Raw genomic sequence first — 26,408 nt, forward strand, 5'->3', positions numbered from 1 at the left:
TAGATTTGTCACAAACGTTGCCATACATTCTATCTCTGTCTATCTTTCTCTATCTAATCACAAATACACGCACACACATACACATACACACACACGGGTACTACTAAAAACCCAGGTGCAAACAGAACATACTGTAATATAGAAATTAAAATAGTGATAGAGCAAGCTAGGTTCAGGATAGGGAGATCTTATGGACCAGTGCTTGGTCCAACAACATCCAATTGAGAAATATATATGCCCCGCTCGGGGAGCTTTGTATGTGGTTTTTATTGATTTCAAAACAGACTTCAACTCACTCTCCAGAGAATGACTGTGCTCGAAACGGGAAAGATCTATTGATAGACGCTTGTTAGTACTCCTTAAAATGCTGCATAACAATACTTACATCCAAATAAGACTTGACAATCAAGGACCTCTTTCTGATCTGGTAACTATTTATAAGAGTGTAAAGCAAGGTTGTATTTTAAACCCCTTATTTAATTTCTGTATTAATGATATGATGGCAAGACTCACAAAATTAGAACTTAATCTTCCAAACCTTGCTGATAGATCTATCACTCTTTTCTTGTATGCAGATGACACAGCCATCATGTCTACTTCACCCATTGGTCTGAGGAGAGCCCTAAAATCAGTTGCCTCCTACTTCATAGACAATGATTTAATTATTAATTATGAATATATACACATATATTCTTTTCAAAGAAACCTTCTAGACACAATCATAGGTGGCAAACAAATGGGAATGATATTGAACAAGTTCAGGCCTTCAAATACCTCAGAATTGTTTTTCATGCCACCAGCTCATGGAGGCCCCAAATTCAGTCTCTAAAAGAGAAGGTCAGAAGAAGTGCAGCTGCCATGCTAGGATTTTTTTTCACATGAAAAGAGGGAATTATATACCTGGTAGACTAAAAGTATTTGAGGCCAAAATAATATCACAGCAGCCCTATGGCTTCCAAATATGTGCCTATAAGAACCTATAACCATTAGAAGCTGTACAATCAAGCTTCCTAAGGAACCTGTTTTTGGTTCCTCATTGTGTTCCTAACTCAATGAATCATAAATCATAATAGAATAACAAAGTTGTGTGATGGTGGGGATTTACCTCAGGGCCATACTTAGCCACAAAAAGATAGATGGATGGATGGACGGATGGACGGATGGAAACATACAGATAAATATTGCATCAAAGAAGGCAATTGCATTGCAAAATACATGTTAGTATACATTCCAGAATTAGAATTAAAACAAGAGCTTTCACACTGGCTACTTCTTCTTGAAGAAGAAAATAATCCGTGAAATAGCGTAGACAAAATGTTTGAAATTCAAAACAGTTGTTTGGAGCCCCAAGTGGGTTGTTCCTATCATCTGAAAGATTTCTGAGTTCAAAATAGCTTTAGTGAAGTTTGAAAAGGATGTTGACAAGATTTAATATTCTTAGATTTTACTATTCTTTTGAACTATATCTCTCTAGAATGGAAACTGACATCTGGACAAAACAGCAGCAAAGAATCCTCTGTGCTCTACTTATAACTAAAAGACACTGGGTGAATAAATACATGGCCTCAACTATGCAATGGTTTAACAAGCTGAAGTTATGAGCAAAATACAAACAATTACTTATATCATAGACTAGCTATGGATTATTATAATGAAACACAGTTATCCTTTATTGAAAGGCTTACGTAGAATGCATAAACATATTTTTGTGTATGTGTTTGTGTGAGTGTATGGGTGTGTGCGTTTGTGTACACACACACACACACTTTGTTTTTGTTTCTTTCTAATTTTCCTGTTTTTGTTTTCTTTTTTTATAACTTTGTGGTTTTTTTCTCTTTTTCTTTTATTGCATTCAATTAATAAAAGGAAAAAAAAAGTTTGGAAAGGTATTTTGAGCTCAGATGGAGTCATCGTGAGTTTGGAATGCTTCCAAAGTTTTGCACTCCCATAATTAACAGTGACCTGGTTTTGTTACTGTCAGCATTAAGGGACTTTTTCATTTGCAGCTCTGTTTTGGAAAATGAAAGACAGCGGTTCAACAATTCCAAAGAACTTGAAACCTGTCGGTAATTTAGAATAGGCTTTTCCCCTTATATTTCAAAGCAGTTTATAAATTCTCCTTGAAAGCATACTAGATTGTCATATCTGATGTTTTATGTTTTCTAAATATGAGCAACCATTTTACCTCCTCTGTTCCTGTCCTCCTTCTGTTCTTTTTGTCACAGTTATACATTGTAGTAAAGTAAAGGTAAAGGTTTCCCTTGACGTAAAGTCCAGTCGTGTCCGACTCTAGGGGGCGGTGCTCATCTCCGTTTCTAAGCTTTAGAGCCGGCGTTGTCCATAGACATTTTCCGGGTCACGTGGCCAGCATGACGACATGGAACACCGTTACCTTCCCGCCGAAGCGGTACCTATTGATCTACTCACATTTGCATGTTTTCGAACTGCTAGGTGAGCAGGAGCTGGGACTAGCAATGGGAGCTCACCCCGCCGCGCGGTTTCGAACCACCGACCTTCCGATCGGCAGCTCAGCGGTTTAACCCACAGTGCCACCGCGTCCCTTATACATTGTAGTGGGAGCACCTTTTTCTGGCCTTGGATGCTAAGCAGTGTTAGGCCTTGTTAATCCTTGGATGGGAGACCACCTAGAATACTAGGGTTGTAGGCTACTCTGGGGAGTTAAGAAACACCCTGGAAGAAGGCAATGGAAAGGTATACTGGTGCCAAGAAATCTATGCCCATGAAGTCACTGGGAATCAAGCTCAACTCGAAAGAGACATGGATATTTTCTTACATACAGGTACACAGGCCTGCAACTAAGGTCACCCAGGGCAAACATGGATTCTGCACCCATTTTGGCACCCCCCCAGCATGGCACCCAGGGCACATGCCCCAGTTCCCCCCCTCCCCCTGCCAGTTGTGGCCCTGCAGGTAAAGTCTATTTTACAGTTTATAATGACAAACACTCTTCTTTCCCTCTCTCTCCCCCTCAGTGGGGAAAAAAACCTACTCTAAAAGATGTTGGTGACAAATTAAGTATAAAGTGTACTTTAATAATTAAAGTTTTAAATCAGAGTTGAACTAGATTAGGCATCAGGGGATCTATTAACTGTTGTCTACATTTTGCTTTTAAAAAATTTATGAGATCCATAAGAGATAAAAGGGTGCTGGCAAATCCACTCAGGATTGTGGAACATTTAAGAGGGAATTTCATTCTCATTTTCCTGGACTCTTGTGCTCTGTTCCCTCCCCACCCCGCAACACATCAAAGCTGCTTGTTGCTCTGAAGGAAGGGTGTGTGTGTGTGTGTGTGTATTATATTCCCCAAGCAGTTGAGTCTTCTGGGTTCGTATTCAGGCCTCTCCACAGTCAGTTTTACCATTGTAACATAAACCCCAAACCTGTCTTTCTCTTGTATTTAGCATTAGCAATCATATTATGCAAATTCAAATGGGATTTTTCAGAGTCAGAATTAATGGTGTCATAATGCAAGCCCTTAGAATAATAAAATTTGAAAAGATTCTTTAGGCCATCAATTCCAATCCCCTGCTTGATGCAGGAATCTAAGTATTTTGCTTCATTTGTTGCCCCATGATTCTTTTCCACTTTTTCAGACTGAGACACAGGGGAAAAAAAAGGAGTAGTTTATAACACCTTACTACTATTACAATTTCCTTAAGGTTCCCAAAGCAGTTGACAGGAAAAAGAAAAAGATACACAATCCTATAAATCTCTTAAACCCACTTATACATTTGTGTCCAGCTGTCAAAATCAAAATCAATACAATTCAAAAGACCTGTCTATACAGACCTAAAAATGCAAAGAGGGATTTGGCATAACTCAAAATAAATTTTGAGTCTGAGACTGATGTCAGACTCATCCAAATAGAAATCAGTGTAAATCACAGCTCTCCTGACATTTCAGGGCTTTTATTGACTCCTTGACTACTGTAGAATGAGTAGAAGACTCATAGACAAAACTTGGCTAAATTAGAATCTTTATTGCAGACAAGAGTGTATTCACACACAGTAGCTGATTGTCCATAGCCAGTGACAAGTTTTTGTTTGTTTGTTTGTTTTAATAGCTGAAGAGTTCAAATTTGTGGCTTCTTCCTATCACCCTTTCAAATTAGCAGATGCTTGGTGTGGTATCTGGTGGCCTTGAGACACAGCAGTTGCTGTATGTTAAATAATTACCATATCTAGAAACTCCTGGTTCCTGCTTCAACCCTTACAAGTGATTCACAGATTGGCCTTTCCCTCAAAACAAAGCTCACAGCCTTGAAACAAAGCTTCGTTTAATCAATTTAACTTTTACTCCAATTAAATGAGTTTAGGTTTTGGGTGCCAATGTACAATGTGTAGGCCAACTTAACTGTGTATAGAAAAGGCTTCCTCCAACTCCCACTGAAATTAATTGGACGTTTGCTATTGATTGCTAAGACAACTAGAATTATATGCATTGAAAGTCCAATTTAAATCCAATTTAAACCAGAGTCATTGAGTTTCCTTTGTGAAGACAAACCTGTTGTAATTTAATAGGAAAAGTAACATGCTGAAGTTTAAATAAGCTTGTCACACCATGCCACCATGCTGTAGGAGGTTGAAACGTTGCTCTTTAATCTGAAAATTCTAATAGCTATGCTAATATTTTTTTAAAAAGTCCACCTTAATAGAAATGAATGACTTGAATGAAAGAGGTTATTGTCTGTAAAAATATTCCAGATTAAGAATATTAGAATGTAGGGATCCTCAAATCTGCTTCTTTCTATTGTCAGTTGTGGCAGAGCACTTTTCAATCTGGCTTTTATTTTCTGAAAAGTTTTGTCTTAATCCAAAGGGGGGAAAATACAAAACTGGATAAGGTCAACTGAGAACTGAACATTGTATTTGAATTCATTATTTGTTTGACTGATTTCATGCTTTTCCTCCAATGCTCCAGGTGCTGTATGTAATACTCCTTCCTCCATTTAAGACGGCTTTAGAGATAATGATTGGCAAAGTCATCCAGAGATGTTCTGGGGCTGAGGGTGGCTACACTGGGTCTCTGCAGTTCTAGTCCAACCCATCACACTGACTCTCATAACAACATGGCCAAGAGATCTCTTTCAGTTTTGCTTAATTTCCAGAAGCTCTTGCATGTTTCCAGCAGTGCCAGGATCTTTGTAGTGACGCTTCTCCATCATGTCCTGGAATTTCTACATGACTGCGCAACCTGAAATTTTCATGCAATTTCCCCTCAAAAATCTGTTTCCCCTCCCTTGACTGCTTTCTGATGGGGCTTTCAGCCAGTCAGAGCTTTCAGATACAATTGAGTGAAGTATTTTCTAGAGTTATGGAATCAACAGTTTTACTCTCAAAATGCTGCTAGAGGAAAATGTACTGCTAGAATACAAGCTAGGAAAATCAAGCTGGGGAATTTTTTGTGAAGCTTTTGAAATTGACTAGAAGGGTTTATGAAGTAAATCAGTTATGTCAGTTAGAAAGTTATTGTGATGCGTAGCTTCTCCCCAATAAGGTGCAGACTCGAACTTAGACTGGCTAAGGAAAGCTGGTTTATTGAGAAGGATACGGTCACTAGAGAAAGACGGGAATGAGCACGTGTTGGGCTCCTTCCCTTTATATACACGTGTGTCGGCCTTGCCCCTTTCCGCCCCCCCCCCCCGTCTGTGTGTCCGTTCCCGGCCCTCTTGATGGGTGATCCTGGTGAAACAATAGCCTTGATGGGTGATTTGGGTGGGTGCCGTCTGACTGCCATTCTCCTCCTCCTGTGTGCATCCCAGGTGAATACCCTGGGGCCCTTTGGAGTGGCTGGTGATTATGTTGATGGCCGCCCGGCCTTGGGCGAGCCACCCGTGCAATCTGTTCTTGAGGGGATAAGCCTATGCATGCTTCCTGCCCCTCCCTTCCAACAGGAAGGCATGATCACGTTGTGAGGCATGCATGCCTTAGAACGGGGCATGACATACTGCCTCCCCAAGGAAGTCTATGGCTTTGGCTTGTCTGGGTGGGTTGCGTGGAAACGGTTTATGAGTCTTTGCGCTGCGACGTGTTGGGACTGTACCCACTCTGGATGGGGAAAGTGTTTCCAGCAGACCAGGTATTGGAGGGTACCGCGGAGCTTGCGGGAGTCTAACACTTCCCCCTTCCTGACCCTTTCAGTCAGGTTCAGGCCCAGATATGGGATGGAAATGGCATTGATTGCACTCATGGATGATCCCTGGTGGGAGTGGGATGGTGGCAGTGCATCCATCCTTGCTCTTTTTGACCTCTCAGTGGCTTTTGATACCATCGACCATGGTATCCTTTTGGGGTGACTCAGGGAGTTGGGAGTGGGCAGTGTAGTTTTGTGCCTGTTTACATCCTTCCTCCAAGGCTGGTCCCAATTGATGGTGTTAGGAAGCAACAGATCTGACCCTTGACCCCTCCTTTGGGGGGTGCCACAGGGTTCAGTTCTCTCTCTGCTCCTTTTCAACATCTACATGAAACCTCTGGGTAAGATCATCTGACACCATGGGATGAGGAATCATCAATAAGTGAATGATACTCAACTATACATCTCCATCCCAGATGTGGTAAGTGATGCTGTGGCCATCCTCTCCAGGTGCCTGGAGGCTGTGGGGGTCTGGATGGGGAAAAACAGGCTTCAGCTGAACCCTGGTAAGACGGAGTGGCTGTGGGTTAATGGCTGTTCCATATTCGGGAGTTTACCATCTTTGGTTCTGGATGGGGTTGCACTGCCCAGACAGACCCGGTGCATAATCTGGGGGTCCTCCTGGACTCATGGCTCCTGCTTGAAGAGCAGGTGGCAGCCATGACCAGGAAGGCCTTTGCGCAACTTCATGTTGTGTACCAGTTACGCCTCTTCCTGGATTGGGAAGCCCTTCAAACTGTCACTCATGCCCTTGTTATATCCCATATAGACTACTGCAATGCACTCTACATAGGGCTACCCTTGAAGAGTATCTGGAAGCTACAGCTGGTCCAGAATGCAGCAGCGTGGGGTATTTTTGGTGCCCCTAGAAGGGCGCATGTAACACCTTTGCTGCGTGCACTGGGTACCAGTTTGCTTCCAGGTCCAATTCAAGATGTTGGTCATCACCTATAAACCCTACATGGCATGGGGCCAGCCTACCTGAGGGACCGCCTCTTCCCTTTTACATCAACCTGTCCCACCCGAGCATGCAGAGAGGGCATGTTGTGGACCCCGTCAGTAAGAGAATTTCATTTGGCAGGGTCCAGGAGGCGGGCCTTCTTTGCAGTAGCTCTCGCCCTCTGGAACATCTTGCCCCTGAAGGTGAGGCTAGCCAGATCGCTCCTGGCCTTCCAAAGGAATTTGAAGACCTGTCTCTGCCACCGGGCCTGGGGCGGGGTGGGGAGTCATCATGTTCGGGGATGGCTAGTGCCCTAGAGTGCTCATTATATACAGGGACTGACTGAGAACATTCGCCTTTTGGATTCTATTTTTATTCATATTTTTTGCTGACTTGTAATTGTATTTTTAGACTATGTATTTTTATATATTGTATTTTTATTGTATTTTTATTGTTTTGTTGATTGTTTTGCTGTAAACCGCCCAGAGTGCCTCTGGTGGGAGGAGATGGGCAGTGACAAATTTGATAAATAAATAAATAAACAAACAAACAAACAAGTAAATAAATAAATAAATCCTTTAAAACTACAAAAACCTACTATTAGTTTTTATAGACCTTTGTTAGCAATAAAACAATTTGATATGCAGATGCTAAGAAATGAATTGAATAAAGAATTAGTGGTCCCTATATTGCCTGACAATGGAAGAGTGTCTTCACTTCTACAGCTAGAGTGTCAATGACCTTAAAGTATGATTTATTCAACAAAAAATTATGTGTAGAATTGATTGGACTCCATTACATTTGTATAGAATAATACTGTCAGAGACAGCATTTTGTTGGAGATGTAATAAGGATAATGCTTCTTTAAAACACATGTTTTTACAATGTCCTGTACTTACTAAGTTTTGGGAGAAAGTAGTGGAGTATATAAATATGACTGTGCAAGAAAAGAAAAAAAAAATCAGAGGATAATATTCTCCTGAATTACAGACTTAGTACATGGAATTTGACAACTGGGGACCATTAATGGATTCTCCATGCCCTTACTATGGCTAAAAGACTGATATTGCAGCCTTGGAAAGATAAATATATGGCCTCATTCACTCAGTGGATTGAAGACCTTAGAACACTTGCTACCTATGAGTGGACTGCCTATAGAGGTAGACTTTGTATGGACAACTGTAATGAAATATGGAACTCATTTATACAAAATACAGTAAGTTAAAAAGAATGATAGTTATAGAAGTATATTAGAAATTAATATATGCACTTGAATAATATTTACATAAGTATATATAAAATTGCAGCTGTTATAATGTTACATGATACTTTGTTTTCTTTTTCTTTTTTCTGTTGCATTTTTTTCCCTTTTTAAAGCACTTTTTATGTTGTTGTTTTCTTTTGAGAACGTATGTATTTGCATCATAATTATCTTTGTGTTTTGTTTCTTTTAGTTCTCTTTTTCTGTTATTATTTTAAAAGCAACAAAATAAATAAATAAATAGTTGTGAAATTTTACTAAAGAGTAGATGATTCCTGGGGATATTACAGAAATCACAGTTTAATTTGTATCTGGAAGTATAGAAGGGCAGAGGGCAGCTTGTTTGACAATGAGAAGTGCTAGAGGCAGAGTCTACAAAATGTTAATTTTTGAACAGTGCTTTTATATACCTCTGCAACATCACAGTCAACTATTATTATTGTACTCAAAATTTGGGAAGCAATGAAATACCTTCAAAGGAAGAACGGATTTTAAAATTAACTGAACTTGCAGAAATGGCAAAACTAGCTAGTTTAGTCAGAGAAAAAAATGACAGATTTTTTTTTTTTTTTTGAAAGACTGGAAATCTTACGTGGACTTTTTGTTGAAAGAAGAAAAGATTCGGGGATTCTAAAGTGAAGAAGAGTATGGAGAAAAGATTAAGATGATAATTATTCAATAGAAAGAAGGCTGGAAGACATAATTGCATGTATTTTTTAAAAATATATATTATTTCCTTCCTCTTCCTCTTTATCTTATTTTCCATCTCTTTTTTGTTTGTTTTATATACTTTTACTATATTGAAAAATTTTGATAAAATATATGTTAAAAGTAAATAATAATAATAATTATTATTATTAAACATCTTTCATCCCACTAGGCATAGTGTTTCTAACAAACTCATTTTAGTCTGTATGTTGAGGGTTTTGTTTTGTTTTGTTTTCTCATTACTAGAAAAGCAGTTGGTGTAAAATATCACACCACTTTTCTGCAAACAGTTGTTATGAAGAAGGAGGAGGGAAATGCCACTGAGCTGTGTCAAATGGTTATTATATCAGTTGCAGTCAGCACCATTGGTGTTACTGTGCCTAAGGGATCCTAAAGCCACAGGAGAGCATGCATATGTGAAAGCAGGCCATTTAGGAACATTGCCCAAATACTGTCCTGAGGGAAGGCTCCATTTGGTTATAGCAGCTTAGTGAAATCTAGAGAAACACAGGTTACAAACTTAGCATCCCATTATACATTATAGTAAGCAGAAGTGCCTTTGCACGTTGCTGCCTTCCAAATCATTGTTCCACCTAGTTACAGTTTATTCAGAGCAGTGTCTATTTAATGCAGACATGTTAATTGAGTATAGGTAAGAAGGATGCAAGAATACCTGGTTAAGACTACACACAAACATGTGTTTATATCCGTATATGGCCTGTAATTGAGAATGTGCAAACCCTCTGAGAGACATTTTGTGAGCCAACTTTAAAAATACACATTCAGTGTCATTCTTCCAGTGCAGACCTGCTGTAAATAAACCAGAATATATTCCATTGGAATTCAACATGAAAATATCACCAAAGTATCTCATAAATATGTGTGGTTGACAGAAACAATATTTACATTTTTCCAGCTGCACTACCTAAGATACTTATAGAATTTACATGAGCACAGGGCCCATAACAAACAGCAATGGCATCAACATTGTGATACAGATGTGATCATGTCATCACTCACATATCATTTACCCCTCTTGCCACCTTGGAGGCACCCACAAGCATTTGCAATTTCATTTTCAAATCCTGTTATTTCTGCTGTTATCGATGTAAACTGTGAGTTCAAGAATTTACTGTCCTGTTCAGACCATGCACCAAACCAATTCTCAATAAAACTCTTTATTAAGAACTATTTACAATCAATAAGTCCTTAGAGAAAGGAGACTGGAGCAATCAAGGCTAGACAATGTAGCAAGGCAGCATTAGATATTCTCTGGAAGTGAGACTGGACCCAACTGGAACATGAGGACTAGAGACAGCAGATCTTGAACCGGAATAAACCTGGAACAACACGACACAGGATGGCTGGCTCAATAGATCTGGATGCAAGGCTACGATCAGCAAACTGAAGAACATGGAATCTCGGGCACAGGACTCAAACTCAGGGCAAGGCTGGACTCAGCTGGAATCACCGGACTGGACTGGATCCCTGGAGAAGACAGGTAGGAGCTAGACTTCGAACTTAGCACTGGGCTAGACTCAGCTGGACTGGGCTGCCCTGGACTGGGCTGGATTCTTTGGGCAACACTCTCAAAGCAAGGCTTGGAACTCAGGAGTCGACTTGACTCAGCTGAAAACCCCAGACTGGACTGAATTTGCTAGACAGGAGACCTGGAACAAGGCTTGGGAATTGGATTAAGTTTGACTTGGCTGGAAGCCCCAGACTAGGCTGGATTTGCTTGGCAGACAACTTGGAGCAAGACTTGTAACTAGGAACTAGGCTCAGTTCAGCTGGAAGCACCATGTGTGCCACAAATTCAGATCCTGAGCAAGGCGAGCAACACCCCCTGAAGTTTGCAGGGGGTTGCGAAGAACGGCTGCAGTAAACTGCTGATGGGTGGCGGTGTAAAAAATCCTCAGCTCAATTGCTCTGCTGAGACCAACGGGAGCTCTCGAAGCTAGAGGCAAGGTGCTGGCTGCTGGGCTCGGGCAACACTGGTTCCTCAAATGCAGTGGGCGTGAAGATCCCTTCCTCAGAATTCAAGTCTGACACTGCTTCTTCAGTCACAGATGCTGCTTCTGATGTCAGTAGGGAATCTTCTTCTGGAGCTGCAGGTCTAGAGGATTGGTTGTCTCTGGCAGCACACTGTCAGCACTGCTGCCTTTTATCCCAATCTTTGGTGTGCTTTGATTCTCTTGCAACCAATCGGGCTGCCTTTTCCTTCGTGCACTTTTCAGCCGGTCTCTGGCACGCACTGATTGGCATATTCAGCTCCCCCTCTGGATCTCGCCCAATCAGCATCGTGGATTCTTCCCGCTCTGCTGGTTCACGCTGGAGTTTTGTTTCTCCAACTCCAGCATGGTAAGTTTCTAATTCCTCCTCTGACTCGGAAAGTGAAACTAAATCTGAGCCAGAGGCAGGCCTGGTCCTGACATTTACAAGGTAGAGAGTGTGGACAAATTACAGGGGAGTGGGAGGAAAAGAAAATATAACAAAATATTCATTTGGGCAAAGAGGAACTTGGAATTAGAACAAAGGGATTATGCCAAAATCGCTATGAAGGAGAATTGAAAGGAAAAAAATCTGTGATGAGATCATTTAGTATTTCTGGCTATTCATAAAACATTATTAAAGCTTAGCATAACTGATCCAGATCCCCATATGCAGAAATGTAATAAAGAGATTTCAGTTATATTTAATAGTCATCAGTGTTAATAGCATTGGATTCCATTTTTTTTTCCTTTCCCATTCCTTCCTTGCTCCCACATTTTGCAGCAGCCCAGCATCAGTTATGGCTGGACCATTGTTTGATGGCTACACTCAAAAGGAAGTTGAAAATGAAATAAAACTCAAACCAGACAAGATGGATTTTGGGGAGCAAATGGTAAAGTGTGGAAAAACGAAGAAAATCTCCTAGTGACCAATAATTTTGTTTGCTTGCTCTGACAGTTTGAGAATTAGTCTAGGTTCAATTTTACTCTGCAAAGTTTAATTCAAATGGGATTTCTATCATTTTTTCCCCAGTCAAATAATATGCATATGTGTATTCACACACATACAGATAAAGAGAGAGAGAGAGAAAGTCTAACTGTAAAAATAAACTGAATCAAACAATCTGTAAAGTAAAATGGGTGGGAAATATTTACTCTGAAATAATTTAGTGCTGTGGGAATCTTGCTATTTGCTGAGCTTGATTTTCTAGTTGCAATCATGTCATTACTAAACTAGATAACATTGTCAGTGCTTTGAGACAAGGAAGTGGGGGGTTGCTGGCTTTTTATGTGCTGTAGTTTGTCCTACCTGTCTTAATCAAAGTTGCTGATTGGCCTACCCAGTGGGGTTGGCTGTATTGTGTCATCTTTTGGTGCTCCTACCTGTTGTGTTGGTTCTTGCTTCTCTGAATTTTGATTGCTGGGTATCATAATGGACAATGTGCTCCAGATTATTTGCTTCCTTCTTGGCCTTTGTTTGCTTTTTTGAACAGTTTGTAGGCCAGGTTTTTTCTAAATGCCTGTTAATGGCTGATCTATCAGAGTGCCAGGCAACTAGGAATTCTAGTAGTTCTCTTGCATTCTTGGATTTGGCTTAATATAGCATGATTACATATTCCCAGTCAAATTTGTGGTGAAATTTGCCTATGTGTTGTGAAATTCAAGCATTTTCCTCATGTCTTCTGATGACCAACTGGTCTTCATGGATGCATTCTGCTAATCTTCTACCTCTCTGTCCTATACAATGGCTTTCACAGTCCTTGAAGTGTATGTTGTAAATAATTCCTGTTCTGTTGGACCTTTAGGTTTACTTAGGATGCTTTGGAAAGATTTTATTGGTTTGTGAGCTAATGTGATGCCAAGTGGTTGAAGTAATCTGTTGGTAGTTTACATACTTGAATTTCAAGTCTGTCATTGTTTCCTGTGCTGATGAGTATATCTAGGAAGGGTAGTCTCTTAATATTGTCTTCTTCTCTTGTGAATCTGATTCTATTAAAGATGTTATTGACTTTATGTGTGTTCTCTAATTATCTTTTTATTATTATGACAAAAGTTATGCACATAACATACCATATTAGTACCTTCAGTTTATACCATCATACCACATCTGACCCAGGATAATTACTGCTGCCATTGTCTCTGTGCACAAGAATATGGTGAAGAGAACTAAATTTTGAATTCATATATCAAATAAATATCAAACACATTCAGCTGACAGACTTCAAAATGACCAAGAACATCTAGGGGGAATAATCCCTCTAGATAAGCTTGACTCCTGATAACCTCATGGAGAACTGTGTTTCTTGGCAACAATTTAGAAGTGATTTGTCATCCCCCCATTCCCCCCCGCCCCAACTTCCCAATGTAGCCTATGGACTGGGATTCCCTGGTGACTTGTCTATCCAAGGACTAACCACATCTAGCTCTGCTTAATTTTTCAAGATCAGCCAAAATCAATTACAAACTGCTATCTCCTATGACATGGTGGAATAAGAAAACAATTTACTAGGAAGAAGAAAATTTCTCCTTACTTTCAAAAGATTTTAGAACATATTTGTCCACACCTTCCTCAGTCCCGCAAAATCAGAACATATCTTCTCCTACTGATGATATGTTTTTATTTGATTTATGGCTTCCTCCAGTTGGAAAAGACTTTGTCTTATTTATGAATACTATTGATGCCCTCCAGAATAAGAATCTCTGTGCAAAATGTCTTTCCAGTTAGTGATTTTGGGTCCAAAGTCAGGATGTTAAATACGGTGAAGCACAAGAGCCTGCTAAATAAATGCATCCAGTTAGAACATATATAGTGCTTTTAATAGCTCAGACCAGATGAAAGAAATAAGTAGACCTTTCTTTGCCCTCCATTTTCTATCATAACCACTTACATTTACAAATGACACTTGGGGTCTCCAGGCAACACTTGTGGTGACTGAGAAATGCTCCTGGGAGTGAGAAGTTGAGGCTAAATAGGAATGTTAAACAGATACATAGTGCATGTGGAGCTGTTTAGAAAGGGCTGTACATTTTTTCTAGCCCTAGGTGTTTCTTAAATGCAAGAAAATAAAGCATTTGTGTCAGAGTTTCTTTTAACCCCAAGACTTACTAAGGATGGGATAGACTGGAAAGCTGTTTAGTTACGCTGAGTTATGTTGTTTACTAGTTATCACTGATAAAACTTTTCCCAGTTTATGAAGGCCTAACTGCCTAAGAGATAAATGTAAAGATCAACTCTTTGAAAGGGAATTTACAGCAAAATCAATGACGTAATTGCAAATAATGTATTTTAATAGAAAAAAAAATCCCCAGTAACATTAAAGCCTCACCAAGTAATAATTTCTAAGTAGCTTGCACAGTTCTTTGCTTATTTTATCAGGCAATAAAAGAAAATCATAGAAGTAAGGGACATGGAATTCTTATCTGATTCATGAAAATTGAAAATAGCCTTTCTGCTAATTAGTTTGTCTGGAACTACAGAAAGGAGGCAATTTCCTTGTTATGTTTATGTTATGTACAGTGTATACCCACTCACTCACTAATTTGCTAGAAACGAAGGTGATAGCAATAGAATATATTGTTTATAGATGCAGTCTTAATGTACATTTTCATATTGGGCCAAAAGTTGCCAAGATATTTTCATTATCATTAAAACTTGGAAATACTGTACCTACTAAGCCATCATTGCCTTGTCTCTATCCCCTGAAATAATTTGAGTAGTGCTTTGCCCATTGTATATTCTTCTGCATAATTTGGCTAAAGAAAAAAAATAAAAGCCACATTAAAAGCTGGCAGAGATGGCACATTTTTGAACTCTATAACTTGAAAATAAGCTGTTGGCAAGAAGCAAGTATCAACTTTCAGAGGTGTTGTAGGAAATAATTCTTATCCTCCCTTCTAATTCTGGAATAAATGAAACATTTTACAAGGAAAGCAGTATTAGGGGTGATGGATTTGTTACCATCACAACTCAAATTGTTATTTTTTCAGAAGTGAGAGGTTGTATAACTCATGGTCTTTATGATCAGAAGTCCATAAAACCAAAGCACTACAGGCATAACACCTTCCTTTGACCTGGCTATATTGAAGAACAAAGTAAAACTCAAGGGGGATAGGGCACAATCCAATTTAGAGTCAACGAAAATTGTAGGATATAAATCGTTGCAATAACTGTCCAAAAGATTCTAATCCATGCTTTGAACCTGAGTCTCAGCAGCAACTGCTTAGCAGAACAGCTCCTTTTTAAAGTATTTTCATTACTTTTTCATTACTTTTCTGGAGTAGTTAACAAAATAAATAAGAAATGCTGATCTGGCCCCATTAATATGACATTTAAATAAGTATAGATCCATTGAAAGCTTTAGTAATGAATTGATTCACATTAATTTCAGAGATTCTGACTAAATGAAGTAAACAGCATTAAACAATCTAAAAACTGATGTAAAATATGCAGTTTCCCAAGGTATCTAAAATCTGTGGGAAATAATGCAGGAAATTTATATTTCGAGTATCTGAGGAGTATATCTTAAGCTGAAAAAGGATTTTTTTAAAATTAAAACTTCAAACTGGAATCAAAAAGAGGTCTACTAAACAGATTAGTGCTGAAAAACTGTTATAATCAATTATTTTTTTTCTTTGTACTACAACATGCAGTTCACTCGGATGTCACAAATACTGTACATTCCTTAGCTTATGTTCATGCTTTCATACCAATTTATCCTTGAAACACCATCTTTTCCTGGTCTCACTAATTGCTTTTTTATGTTTACTTGAAATTCAATGTGCTGGTGTTGAGGACATAGGGAATGGCTCTGAAGGACAGGAGGAAGAGCTACTACCAAGGCAAAGGTCATATGAGCAGAGCTTGAACCCATTCCAAGAAACTAATTTGAGAAAACATCTCAGACAAGCTCCTTCCTAGTTCACACAAAGATAAAGTGAGGGAGGGGGGAGCACTTTCAGACTTGCAATATTCTGTTACTATTGCTGTCACAATAAAAGTTTTTTTTAATCCATTCAATTGTGTCCAATTATGGAGTGTCCTGTTCAGACCATGCACCAGATCAATTCTCAATAAAACTCTTTATTAAGAACTATTTACAAGCAATAAGTCCTTAAGTAAGGAGACTGGAGTAATCAAGGCTAGACAGTGTGACAAGGCAGGACTAGGCATTATCTGAAAGGAAGACTGGATTCCACTGGAACACGAGGACTGGAGGCAGCAGATCTCGAACTGGAGTAATTCTAAACAACATGACATGGAAGGGCCCTCTCGATGGATCAGGATGCCTGCTACAAACAGCAAACTGGGGAACACAGAATCCTGGCACATGACTCAAACTCAGGGCAAGGCTGGACTCAGCTGAAATAACTGGACTGGACTGGAGTCCAGTTGGAGAAGACAGCAGGAGCTGGACTCAGAGCTTAGCACTGGGCTAGACTCGGCTGGGAGCCCCAGACTGGGCTGGAATCACTAGACAGGAGACCTGGAACAAGGCTTGCAACTCGGATCTAGGCTTAACTTGGCTGGAAGCCCTGGACTAGGCTGGATTTCCTGGGCAGGAGACTTGGAGCAAGGCTTGGAACTCGGAACTCGGAACTCGGCTGGGTTCTACTGGAAGCACCGTGTGTGCCACGAACTCAGATCCTGAGCAAGGCGAGCAACCCTGCCCAAAATTTGTAGGAGTTTGTGAAGAGTGGCTGCAGTAAACTGCTGATAGGTGGCGATGCAACAAACCCTCAACTTGGTTGCTCTGCTGAAGACAACATGAGCTCTCAAGGCTGGAGGCAAGGTGCTAGTTGACAGGGTCAGGCAACACTGGTTCCTCAGATGCAGTGGGTGCAAAGTTCCCTTCTTCAGATTCCAAGGCTGGCACTGCTTCTTTGTCAATCACAGACACCACTTCTGATGTCAGTAGGGAATCTTCTTCCAAAGCTGCAGGTTTAGAGTATCTGTTGTCTCTGGCAGCATGCTGTCTGCGCTGCTGCCTTTTATCCTGTTCCTTGGTGTGCCTGGACTCTCCTGCAGCCAATCAGTCTGCTTTAACCTTCACACACTTTTCAGCCCGTCTCTGGCACGCACTGATTGGCGTATTCAACCCCCCCTCTGGATCTCACCCAATCAGCGTCATGGATTCTTCCCACTCTGCTGGGTCATGCTGGAGTTTCTTTTCTCCAACTCCAGCATGATAAGTTTCCAATTCCTCCTCTGACTCGGAAAGTGAAACCAAATATGAGTCAGAGGCAGGGCTGGTCCTGACATGGAGACAGCCTGGACAAGTCCTTGCAGTTTTCTTGGCAGGTTTTTCAGAAGTTGTTTGCCATTGCCTCCTTCCTAGGGCTGAAAGAGACTAAAAGTAAAAAAGTAGTCTTAGTCTGGTCTACCTTGTAGGGCTGAAAGCTACAGAGCTATCTATGTTCTATCAATACTATAATTCTTACTGGTGAGACAGAATCCAGTACTATAGAAGGGTTTTGCATTATTTTTACTCCATCACTGTATCTGACCAGAGTGTGCAGTGGGGAAAGACTTTGCAGAAAGGAAATTCATAATTATGCTCCAACATTCTTCGATTTTCTTCTGCTTCTTTGAATGCCTTGTAATCATGTGATCAAAATCCACCCCTTTTTAAAGTGTGTTGTGATATATTTAAAAAAAGGGGCATAACTTTGATCACATGGCCTTGGATGGCATTTTGACTTTTTTAACACACAAACACACACACAGAAACAGATGGCCCTATCCTTCTGACCTCTCCTCTCCTCTCTTCTTTCTATGATTCAGTTAGAGGTACTTCTTTAAAAATAGCTTGAAATAAAACAAATGCATGTATATCAGTGTGGTCTCATGAGTGTTTCTTCAGCAAAGGATTGTTACCTTGTCGTGGTGCTAGACCTTGAGCACCACAATGATGCCATGAGCTAAACCATGAAGGGCCACCCAAGACAGGAAGGTGATGACAGAGAGGTCAGACTAAATGCAATCCCTGGGAAAGGTAATGGCAACCCACCCCAGTATTCTTGCCTTGAAAACTAAATGGATCAGTACAACCAGAGATATGTTGGTATACCATTGGAAGATGAGACTCTCAGCTCAGAAGATGGTCAAAATGCTACTGGGGAGGAACAGAGGATGAGTTCAACTAGCCCCAGATGTGATGACACAGCTAGCTCAAAGCCGAAAGGACAGCTAGTGGCTGACGGTGCTGGTGGTTAACGGCGAATCCGATGTTCTAAGGATCAACACACCATTGGAAACTGGAACAAAAGATCTATGAGCCAGGGGAAATTGGATGTGGTTATTGGTGAGATGTCAAGATTAAAGATAGACATTTTGGGTGTCAGTGAACTGAAATGGACTGGAATGGGCCACTTCACATCAAATGACCACCAGATCTACTACTGTGGACAAGAGGACCACAGAAGAAATGGAGTAGCCTTTATAATAGTAAAGTGGCTAAAGCAGTGCTTGGATACAATCCAAAAAATGATAGATTGATCTCAATTTGAATTGAGGGCAAGCCATCTAATATCACAGTGATCCAAATATACGCCCCAACCACAGATGCTGAAGAAGCTGAAGTAGAGCTGTTCTATGAGAATCTGCAGCACCTACTGGACAACATGCCTAAAAGATATGTTATTTTCATCATGGGAGACTGGGATGCTGAGGTGGGCAGTCAAATGACACCTAGAATTACAGGTAAGCATGGCCTGGGAGAACAAAATGAAGCAGGACACAGGCTGATAGAATTTTGCCAAGACAATTCACTCTGCATAACAAACACTCTCTTCCAACAACCGAAGAGATGGCTTTATACATGGACTTCACCAGATGGACAACAGCGAAATCAGATTGACTACATCCTTTGCAGCCAAAGATGGCGGACATCTATACAGTCGGTAAAAACAAGACCTGGAGCTGACTGTAGTTCCGATAACGAACTTCTTATTGCACAATTTAGGATCAGACTAAAGAGATTAGGGAAGACCCACAGATCAGCTAGATATGAGCTCACTAATATTCCTAAGGAATATGCAGTGGAGGTGAAGAATAGATTTAAGGGACTCGACTTAGTAGATAGGGTCCTGGAAGAACTATGGACAGAAGTTCGCAACATTGTTCAGGAGGCGGCAACAAAATACATCCCAAAGAAAGAGAAAACCAAGAAGGCAAAATGGCTGTCTGCTGAGACACTAGAAGTAGCCCAAGAAAGAAGGAAAGCAAAAGGCCACAGTGATAGGGGGAGATATGCCCAATTAAATGCAAAATTCCAGAGGATAGCGAGAAGAGATAAGGAATTATTTTTAACCAAGCAATGCATGGAAGTGGAAGAAGACAATAGAATAGGAAGGACAAGGGACCTCTTCCAGAAAATTAGAAACATCGGAGGTAAATTCCAGGCAAAAATGGTTATGATCAAAAACAAAGATGGCAAAGACCTAACAGAAGAAGAAGAGATCAAGAAAAGGTGGCAGGAATATACAGAAGACCTGTATAGGAAGGATAGCAATATCAGGGATAGCTTTGACGGTGTGGTCAGTGAGCTAGAGCCAGACATCCTGAAGAGTGAGGTTGAATGGGCCTTAAGAAGCATGGCTAATGACAAGGCAGCAGGAGATGATGGCATCACAGCTGAACTGTTCAAAATCTTGCAAGATGATGCTGTCAAGGTAATGCCTGCTATATGCCAGCAAATTTGGAAAACACAAGAATGGCCATCAGACTGGAAAAAAATCAACTTATATCCCCATACCAAAAAAGGGAAACACTAAAGAATGTTCAAGCTATCGAACAGTGGCACTCATTTCACATGCCAGTAAAGTAATGCTCAAGATCCTGCAAGGTAGACTTTAGCAATGCATGCAGCGAAAATTGCCAGTTGTACAAACTGGGTTTAGAAAAGGCAGAGGAACTAGGGACCAAATTGCCAATATCCACTGGATAATGGAAAAAGCTAGGGAGTTTCAGAAAAAAAAAACATCTATTTCTGTTTTATTGACTATTCTAAAGCCTTTGACTGTGTGGACCATAACAAATTGTAGCAAGTTCTTAGTGGTATGGGGATACCAAGTCATCTTGTATGCTCCTGAAGAATCTGTATAATGACCAAGTAGCAACAGTAAGAACAGACCACAGAACAACGGACTGGTTTAAGGTTGGGAAAGGAGTATGGCAGGGCTGTATACTCTCACCCTACCTATTCAACTTGTACGCAGAACACATCATGCAACATGCTGGGCTTGAGGAATCCAAGGCTGTAGTTAAAATTGCTGGAAGAAATATTAACAATCTCATATATGCAGATGATACCACCTTGATGGCTAAAAGCGAAGAGGAAGTGAGGAGCCTTATGATGAAGGTGAAAGAAGAAAGTGCAAAAGCTGGCTTGCAGCTAAACCTCAAAAAATCCAAGATTATGGCAACCAGCTTGATTGATAACTGGCAAATAGAGGGAGAAAATGTAGAAGCAGTGAAAGACTTTGTATTTCTAGGTGCAAAGTTTACTGCAGATGCTGACTGCACTCAGGAAATCAGAAGACACTTAATCCTTGGGAGAAGAGCAATGACAAATCTCAATAAAATAGTTAAGAGCAGAGACATCACGCTGACAACAAAGGTCCGCATAGTTAAAGCAATGGTGTTCCCTATAGTAACATATGGCTGAGAGAGCTGGACCATAAGGAAGTCTGAGAGAAGGAAGATCGATGCTTTTGAACTGTGGTGTTGGAGGAAAATTCTGAGAGTGCTTTGGACTACAAGAAGATCAAACCAGTCCACCCTCCAGGAAATAAAGCCAGACTGCTCACTTGAGGGAATGATATTAAAGGCAAAACTGAAATACTTTGGCCACATAATGAGAAGACAGGACACTCTGGAGAAGATGCTGATGCTAGGGAGAGTGGAGGGCAAAAGGAAGAGGGGCCGGCCAAGGTCAAGGTGGATGGATGATATTCTAGAGGTGACAGACTCATCCCTGGGGGAGCTGGGGGTGTTGACTACCGATAGGAAGCTCTGGCGTGGGCTGGTCCATGAAGTCACGAAGAGTCAGAAGCGACTAAACTAATAAACAACAACAATCATGAGTGTTTAATAAATCATATCATTACTTTTCTATTTATTTTCTAACTCTGCAAATATTTTTAATGTGCATTAGATTTTCTCCCCCTTGTCTGTTGTGGGAACAGCCATTACTTTAGCAATAAGATTTCTCACATTAATTGTTTATTTCTTCCTTAATTCTGCTAGGGTCAGACATTATTCCTTGCCAAAGTCTGGCTGCCAGAGAGGAGGACTTGGTTTAGAAAAGCTCTGCAAGGAGGTTTAATAGACTCCAAAGAAAACATATTAAGAGCTTCCTTAAATGAATGTAGTCATTATATGAATCACACAGCCTCATTCTCAAACATCTGAAAATCCTCCCTTACTGAGGGAGAGAGCCAAATTAGACAGAATGCTTTTAAAAGGTAAATTACAGTATTTATAAATTGAAATTTCTTACTACAACAAGTAAGTAACATCCTAGACTTCTGTGGGAGGATGTTCAAATGACAAAATATGTGTCATAAGGTTGCAGGGCAAACTTGGTCCGTTACATACTTGGATATAATATGACACAAGGGTGATTGGTCAGAGCTTGCATCATGACATCGTGATGCATGTTGTCTCAGTTTAGGATCAGACACCTATGTGCATTTTTTGCATTCCTCTTTTCAAAGGATTTGCTCAAGCTATTCTCCTCTTCTTTGTGCATTCTGTATACAGTAGTTATAATAATATGTCTTTGAGGTAAAATTTACTTGATATGTTTAAGATGTCCCAACCAATGTTTCAGAAGGTTGCCATTTTTTAAAAAAAAACTTTTAACCTGTATGACTATTTAGTTCCTTTCTCTCTTGCCTTGTTTCTGTTCTAAATCCACTCCACATTGTTGTTTATCCAGTGGAATAACTCCTATCTGTTTCGGGTTCTTTTTGTTGTTCTTCCATGGTGCAAAAATAGGTTTGGATGGATGAAGTTTTGATTGGAAAACCAGGCCAGAGATTATGAATTCAACAACACATCTTCATCTGTGATGCAGGATATGTGATTCTGCCTTACATAATACAGAGTAGGTCCTTAAAAGATTATTCTGCAACTGGCAGAAAATTGGTATTGCTTGTAATTTCAATTCAAGATACTGTGCTCTTTTACTTTCTCCTGGCCAAGTGGATAAATATGAATTCCTGGGCCAGGATAAGTAATGTCTGTTCCTTGTTGGAGCCATATTTTACAAATCTGCCTTCCATTCTTGCTGCGCTTCAACATCCCTAAATGTCTCCATTAAAGCAAAATGTTTGGATATTTGAAACATGTTTGGCTTCAAATTCTTCTGGAATGTTTTGAATTAGTTGCATTCTGATAGAATTCAAATATTCAAATATTCCTGTGCAATAAAATAATGGGAACTTGAGACAAGCTGCTTGCCTTTTTTAAAAAAAGCTTAGCACAAGTGTATGTTACTACCAAACCTCAAAACAAGTACATATATGTTGCTACAAAGCATCCAATTTGTATAAAAAGCTACTAGGTATTTAAAGTGTATTATGGTCATAAAATGAATAAACTGTCCAAAATGAGTATATACATGCACAGAACAAAGATTAAGGACTATCTAACATCCATCCATCCATCCACACACACACACACACACACACACACACACACACACATATTATGTTGTCTATTAATTAATTTTACTTGATTTAATTAGTTAGCTATTGTAAGCAGGTTTTACAGAGTCTTGTTTATCTATTATTTTATTGCAAAGTAATTGTCTTTTTGGTATTTCTCTATTCCCTTAGGGTTAATTATTTACTTATTAAAAGAACTGATATAGCTGACTATCTCATCACAGTGACTCTAGGTGGCTTACAAAAAGCTGGGAAATTTTCTGTGAACTTTTTGAAACTGACTAGAAGGGTTTAAGTTATGGAATGGAATGTCTAATAAAAAAGATTTGATCACAGTGACCCTAGGTGGCTTACAAAAAGAAAAAAAAAAGGAAAAAAAGAACTGCTTAAGTCTTTTGTGTACCTACTTAGTGTTTTTATATATTTTAATTTAATTGATATTCCTTTATTTATGGTCTGCACCTAGTTTTTAAAACTAAGTTGCTTTTATTAAGTGCTAAATAAATGCTGAATGAATCAAGCTTTCACATGGTGTGGGAGAAGTGTGCGTGTGTTTGTTTTAAAGAAATTGGTGGATTTGTTAATTTCCAAACAGCAGTGGCAATATTACAGAAGTTAACTACCTTTCTAAAAGTTCCTGCATACTTTTTAAGCGAAAGAAATAACACTTTATCTTCATCTGAGCACGCTCTGTAGACCAATTTAGCATCAAGGAGGCTATTAGGTCTGAACATCAGCTTGAGAAGAAAGGACACCAAATTAACACACATTACTTATTTTTAGGACTTGAATCATGGGATTTATATGAACATTAAATAGGAGGGGAGGAAGTATATACCCTTTTTTCACTTTTTTACCCCCAATGATAATTAGTGTATACTGTACATCCTGGAGCATATCTAATTTGCATCTGAGTGTGTTTGTGAAGTTTCATGTGAAGCCATTAGTGGACAGCTAGGACCACTAATGGAGCAGAGCTTAACACAGTGAAATATGTTCACAGAAAAAGAATATTATCTAAAATAGCTTTAATGAGTATGTTAGGGAAATATAGGTTTTTGATCTTACACACTTAGCCCACCCAAGCATAAAGAATTACACACTTAGACAAAGTAGGTTCAAAAAGTAAGTAAAAAGAGTCTTACTGATTTATTTGGTTCAGTTACATCCATCTTTGGTAGAAAAATTATGTTTCTTTCTTTCTTCTGTTCTTAAGCTGAATTGAACTCTTAGCCCTCATTGCTGCTAAGAGCTGCATGCAGAAAGGGGAAACCTCCTGAATTCTAGGCCCACTGCATGGCGCCCAGAGATGGAGAGAGCTGCAGCAAGCATGCTGCTTCCCAGATGGTGCAGAAGGAGGAAGTGAGACAAAGGAATGTGGGAGGGACAACAAACAGTTTCCTCTAGAAGCACATAGAGAATTTGCATCCTAGAGCGAACTCGTCCATATGCTAATGAGGCATGTTGATTTGCTGGGAACTCCAACATCATGAAGAAAATAGAAACCTTCAGTTGACATGCTGTAGCCAGGTTTATCCTTAATCCATCTCTGGGAAGAAATTCAAAAAAAAAAAAACATTTTAAGTCAATACTATTACAGTATTATACAGTGCATAGGACTAACATGTACCCAAATTGTGTATAATCATTTGATTTTGTGCCTGAATGTTCTATTTCAGTGTTATAAATATAAGAGAACATCCTAAAGTACTAGACAGGGAGCGGGTTAAATTCAGTTATATGAATGTATCAGTTCCATGTGTCTTTGTGTTGAAATTTGGGTCATTTCCTTTATAGTGCCCAGTGATACTATGAAATATTTCTCTGACATTTTAAGGAGAGGGGGGAATCTCTCCAAGCAAAGCAATGGTCATGGTATAAAACTAAAAATTAAGCCAAATAAAACTAGTCTGCTTTTCAGAAATACTGTTTTGGACTAGGGCTACTATATCTGGGATGCAGAACTTTGGAGCACCATTGTATGGGAGCAAAAAGATGCAGAAAGTTCTAACTCATGTGGATTATTTAGCCTAGATATGTTTTTTAAAGTGTCACATTTACCTATGCCCGCTTCTTGCATAATAACATTACTCTCAGAGTTTCTGATCCTGGTCAAGTAAACACTAGCAATAGGGTTTTCATGTGTCTTAACATTAATTTTATTTCTATCTCGTACACATGATATTTCTTGAGGGTATATATGTATGTGTGTATGGTGTTTTATGTTTTATGTTTTACATTTGTATTGCTACATGGATAAGCAGGCCATGTTATGGCAAAAAAGTAGAAACAGAATGAACAGAAGCTACAATATGTGAAATATCCCCCTTGGTGTTTGTTACACACACACACACACACACACACACCTAAACACACACACATACACACACACACCGTATGTATGTGTATGTATGTGTGTCTGTGTGTCTGTAAGTGTATGTATGTATGTGTGTCTGTGTGTATGTATATGTGTCTGTATGTATGTATGCATGTGTCTGTGTGTGTGTGTGTGTGTGTGTATAAATAAATAAAAAATCTAACTGGCCTGGGAAGTTAGGAAAGTGTTTATGCTTACAAAATGTAAGCTCCATTTTCCATTACAAATTAATAGATGGATAGTTGGTAAATATAGAAATGATATTATCTATTTATCTATGCATAATATTTGCATAAACACAGAGAAAATATTATGAAAGTAGCTGCCTGTAATTTTAACACACTGTATCATCACTTTAATACACTTCCCCATGACATAAAGAAAAGGAAATGACATTTCAGAAAACAGACATGTCACTGTGTATGTGAGTCTGTGTATATAGGAAGGGAGGGATATAGTAAAATAACAAACAATTCTCTACTGATTTGATTGACATATTTAATTCTGTACTGATTTGATTGACAAATTTAAGTGCTCTCTTTCTTCTAAGCTAATTTTGCTTCACACTGATTTCTATTTGTTGTATAAAAAATGTGCATAATTTTACCAAAATGTGGCTCCACATTAAGATACATAAATGTAGCAGAATTGTTCATTCCCCCACCCCATGGCAAAATTCTATATCTTGCATTAAATGAAGCCAGTTTAATCTGGGTTTTACGGGAATTAATGAGAGTCACCAGAGCCAGACTCTGAGGTAAGATTGCTGTCCAAGCACTGTGATTGTCCTTCTACAATAATCATGATACAGAGGGAACAGCTGTTTGGATGACCTCAGTGTAAATGTGTGAATGATGTGGCATTATTCAATCTTGTTTCAAGAGATACCACATTTCAAATGTGCCCTTTTTGTTGACTCATTTTCCACAGTTCTTGTTCCTTGGTAAGTAACTTTAGAACTGAAGCTCAGAGTGATATGGAAAGATCTAATGTGCTGGTTCACTGGCTCTGAATGCTGCAGTGCAAACAAACATCAGGCTTAAAATCTCACTGAGTCCAGTTGGAGCTGGTGTGCAAACTGTACTGTTTATGCAGCTACCTTTCCAGAAGATAAGTTACCTGAAATTCCTCAGAAGAGTTCCATCACTTCCTTTAAAGCATTAAATAAAGGTCCCATTGTCCAGATAAGACTTATGTGCCATTCACTGATATATCTACTAAAATAATAAGCCAGTGAAAGTTTTTCTCCATTACTCTTTCTCCACAAACCTGTCTTTATCATTTACTGCACTGACATTATGAATACTA

This window comes from Candoia aspera, chromosome 5 (genome assembly GCF_035149785.1).
Source record: "Candoia aspera isolate rCanAsp1 chromosome 5, rCanAsp1.hap2, whole genome shotgun sequence".
Taxonomy (NCBI): Eukaryota; Metazoa; Chordata; class Lepidosauria; order Squamata; family Boidae; genus Candoia; species Candoia aspera.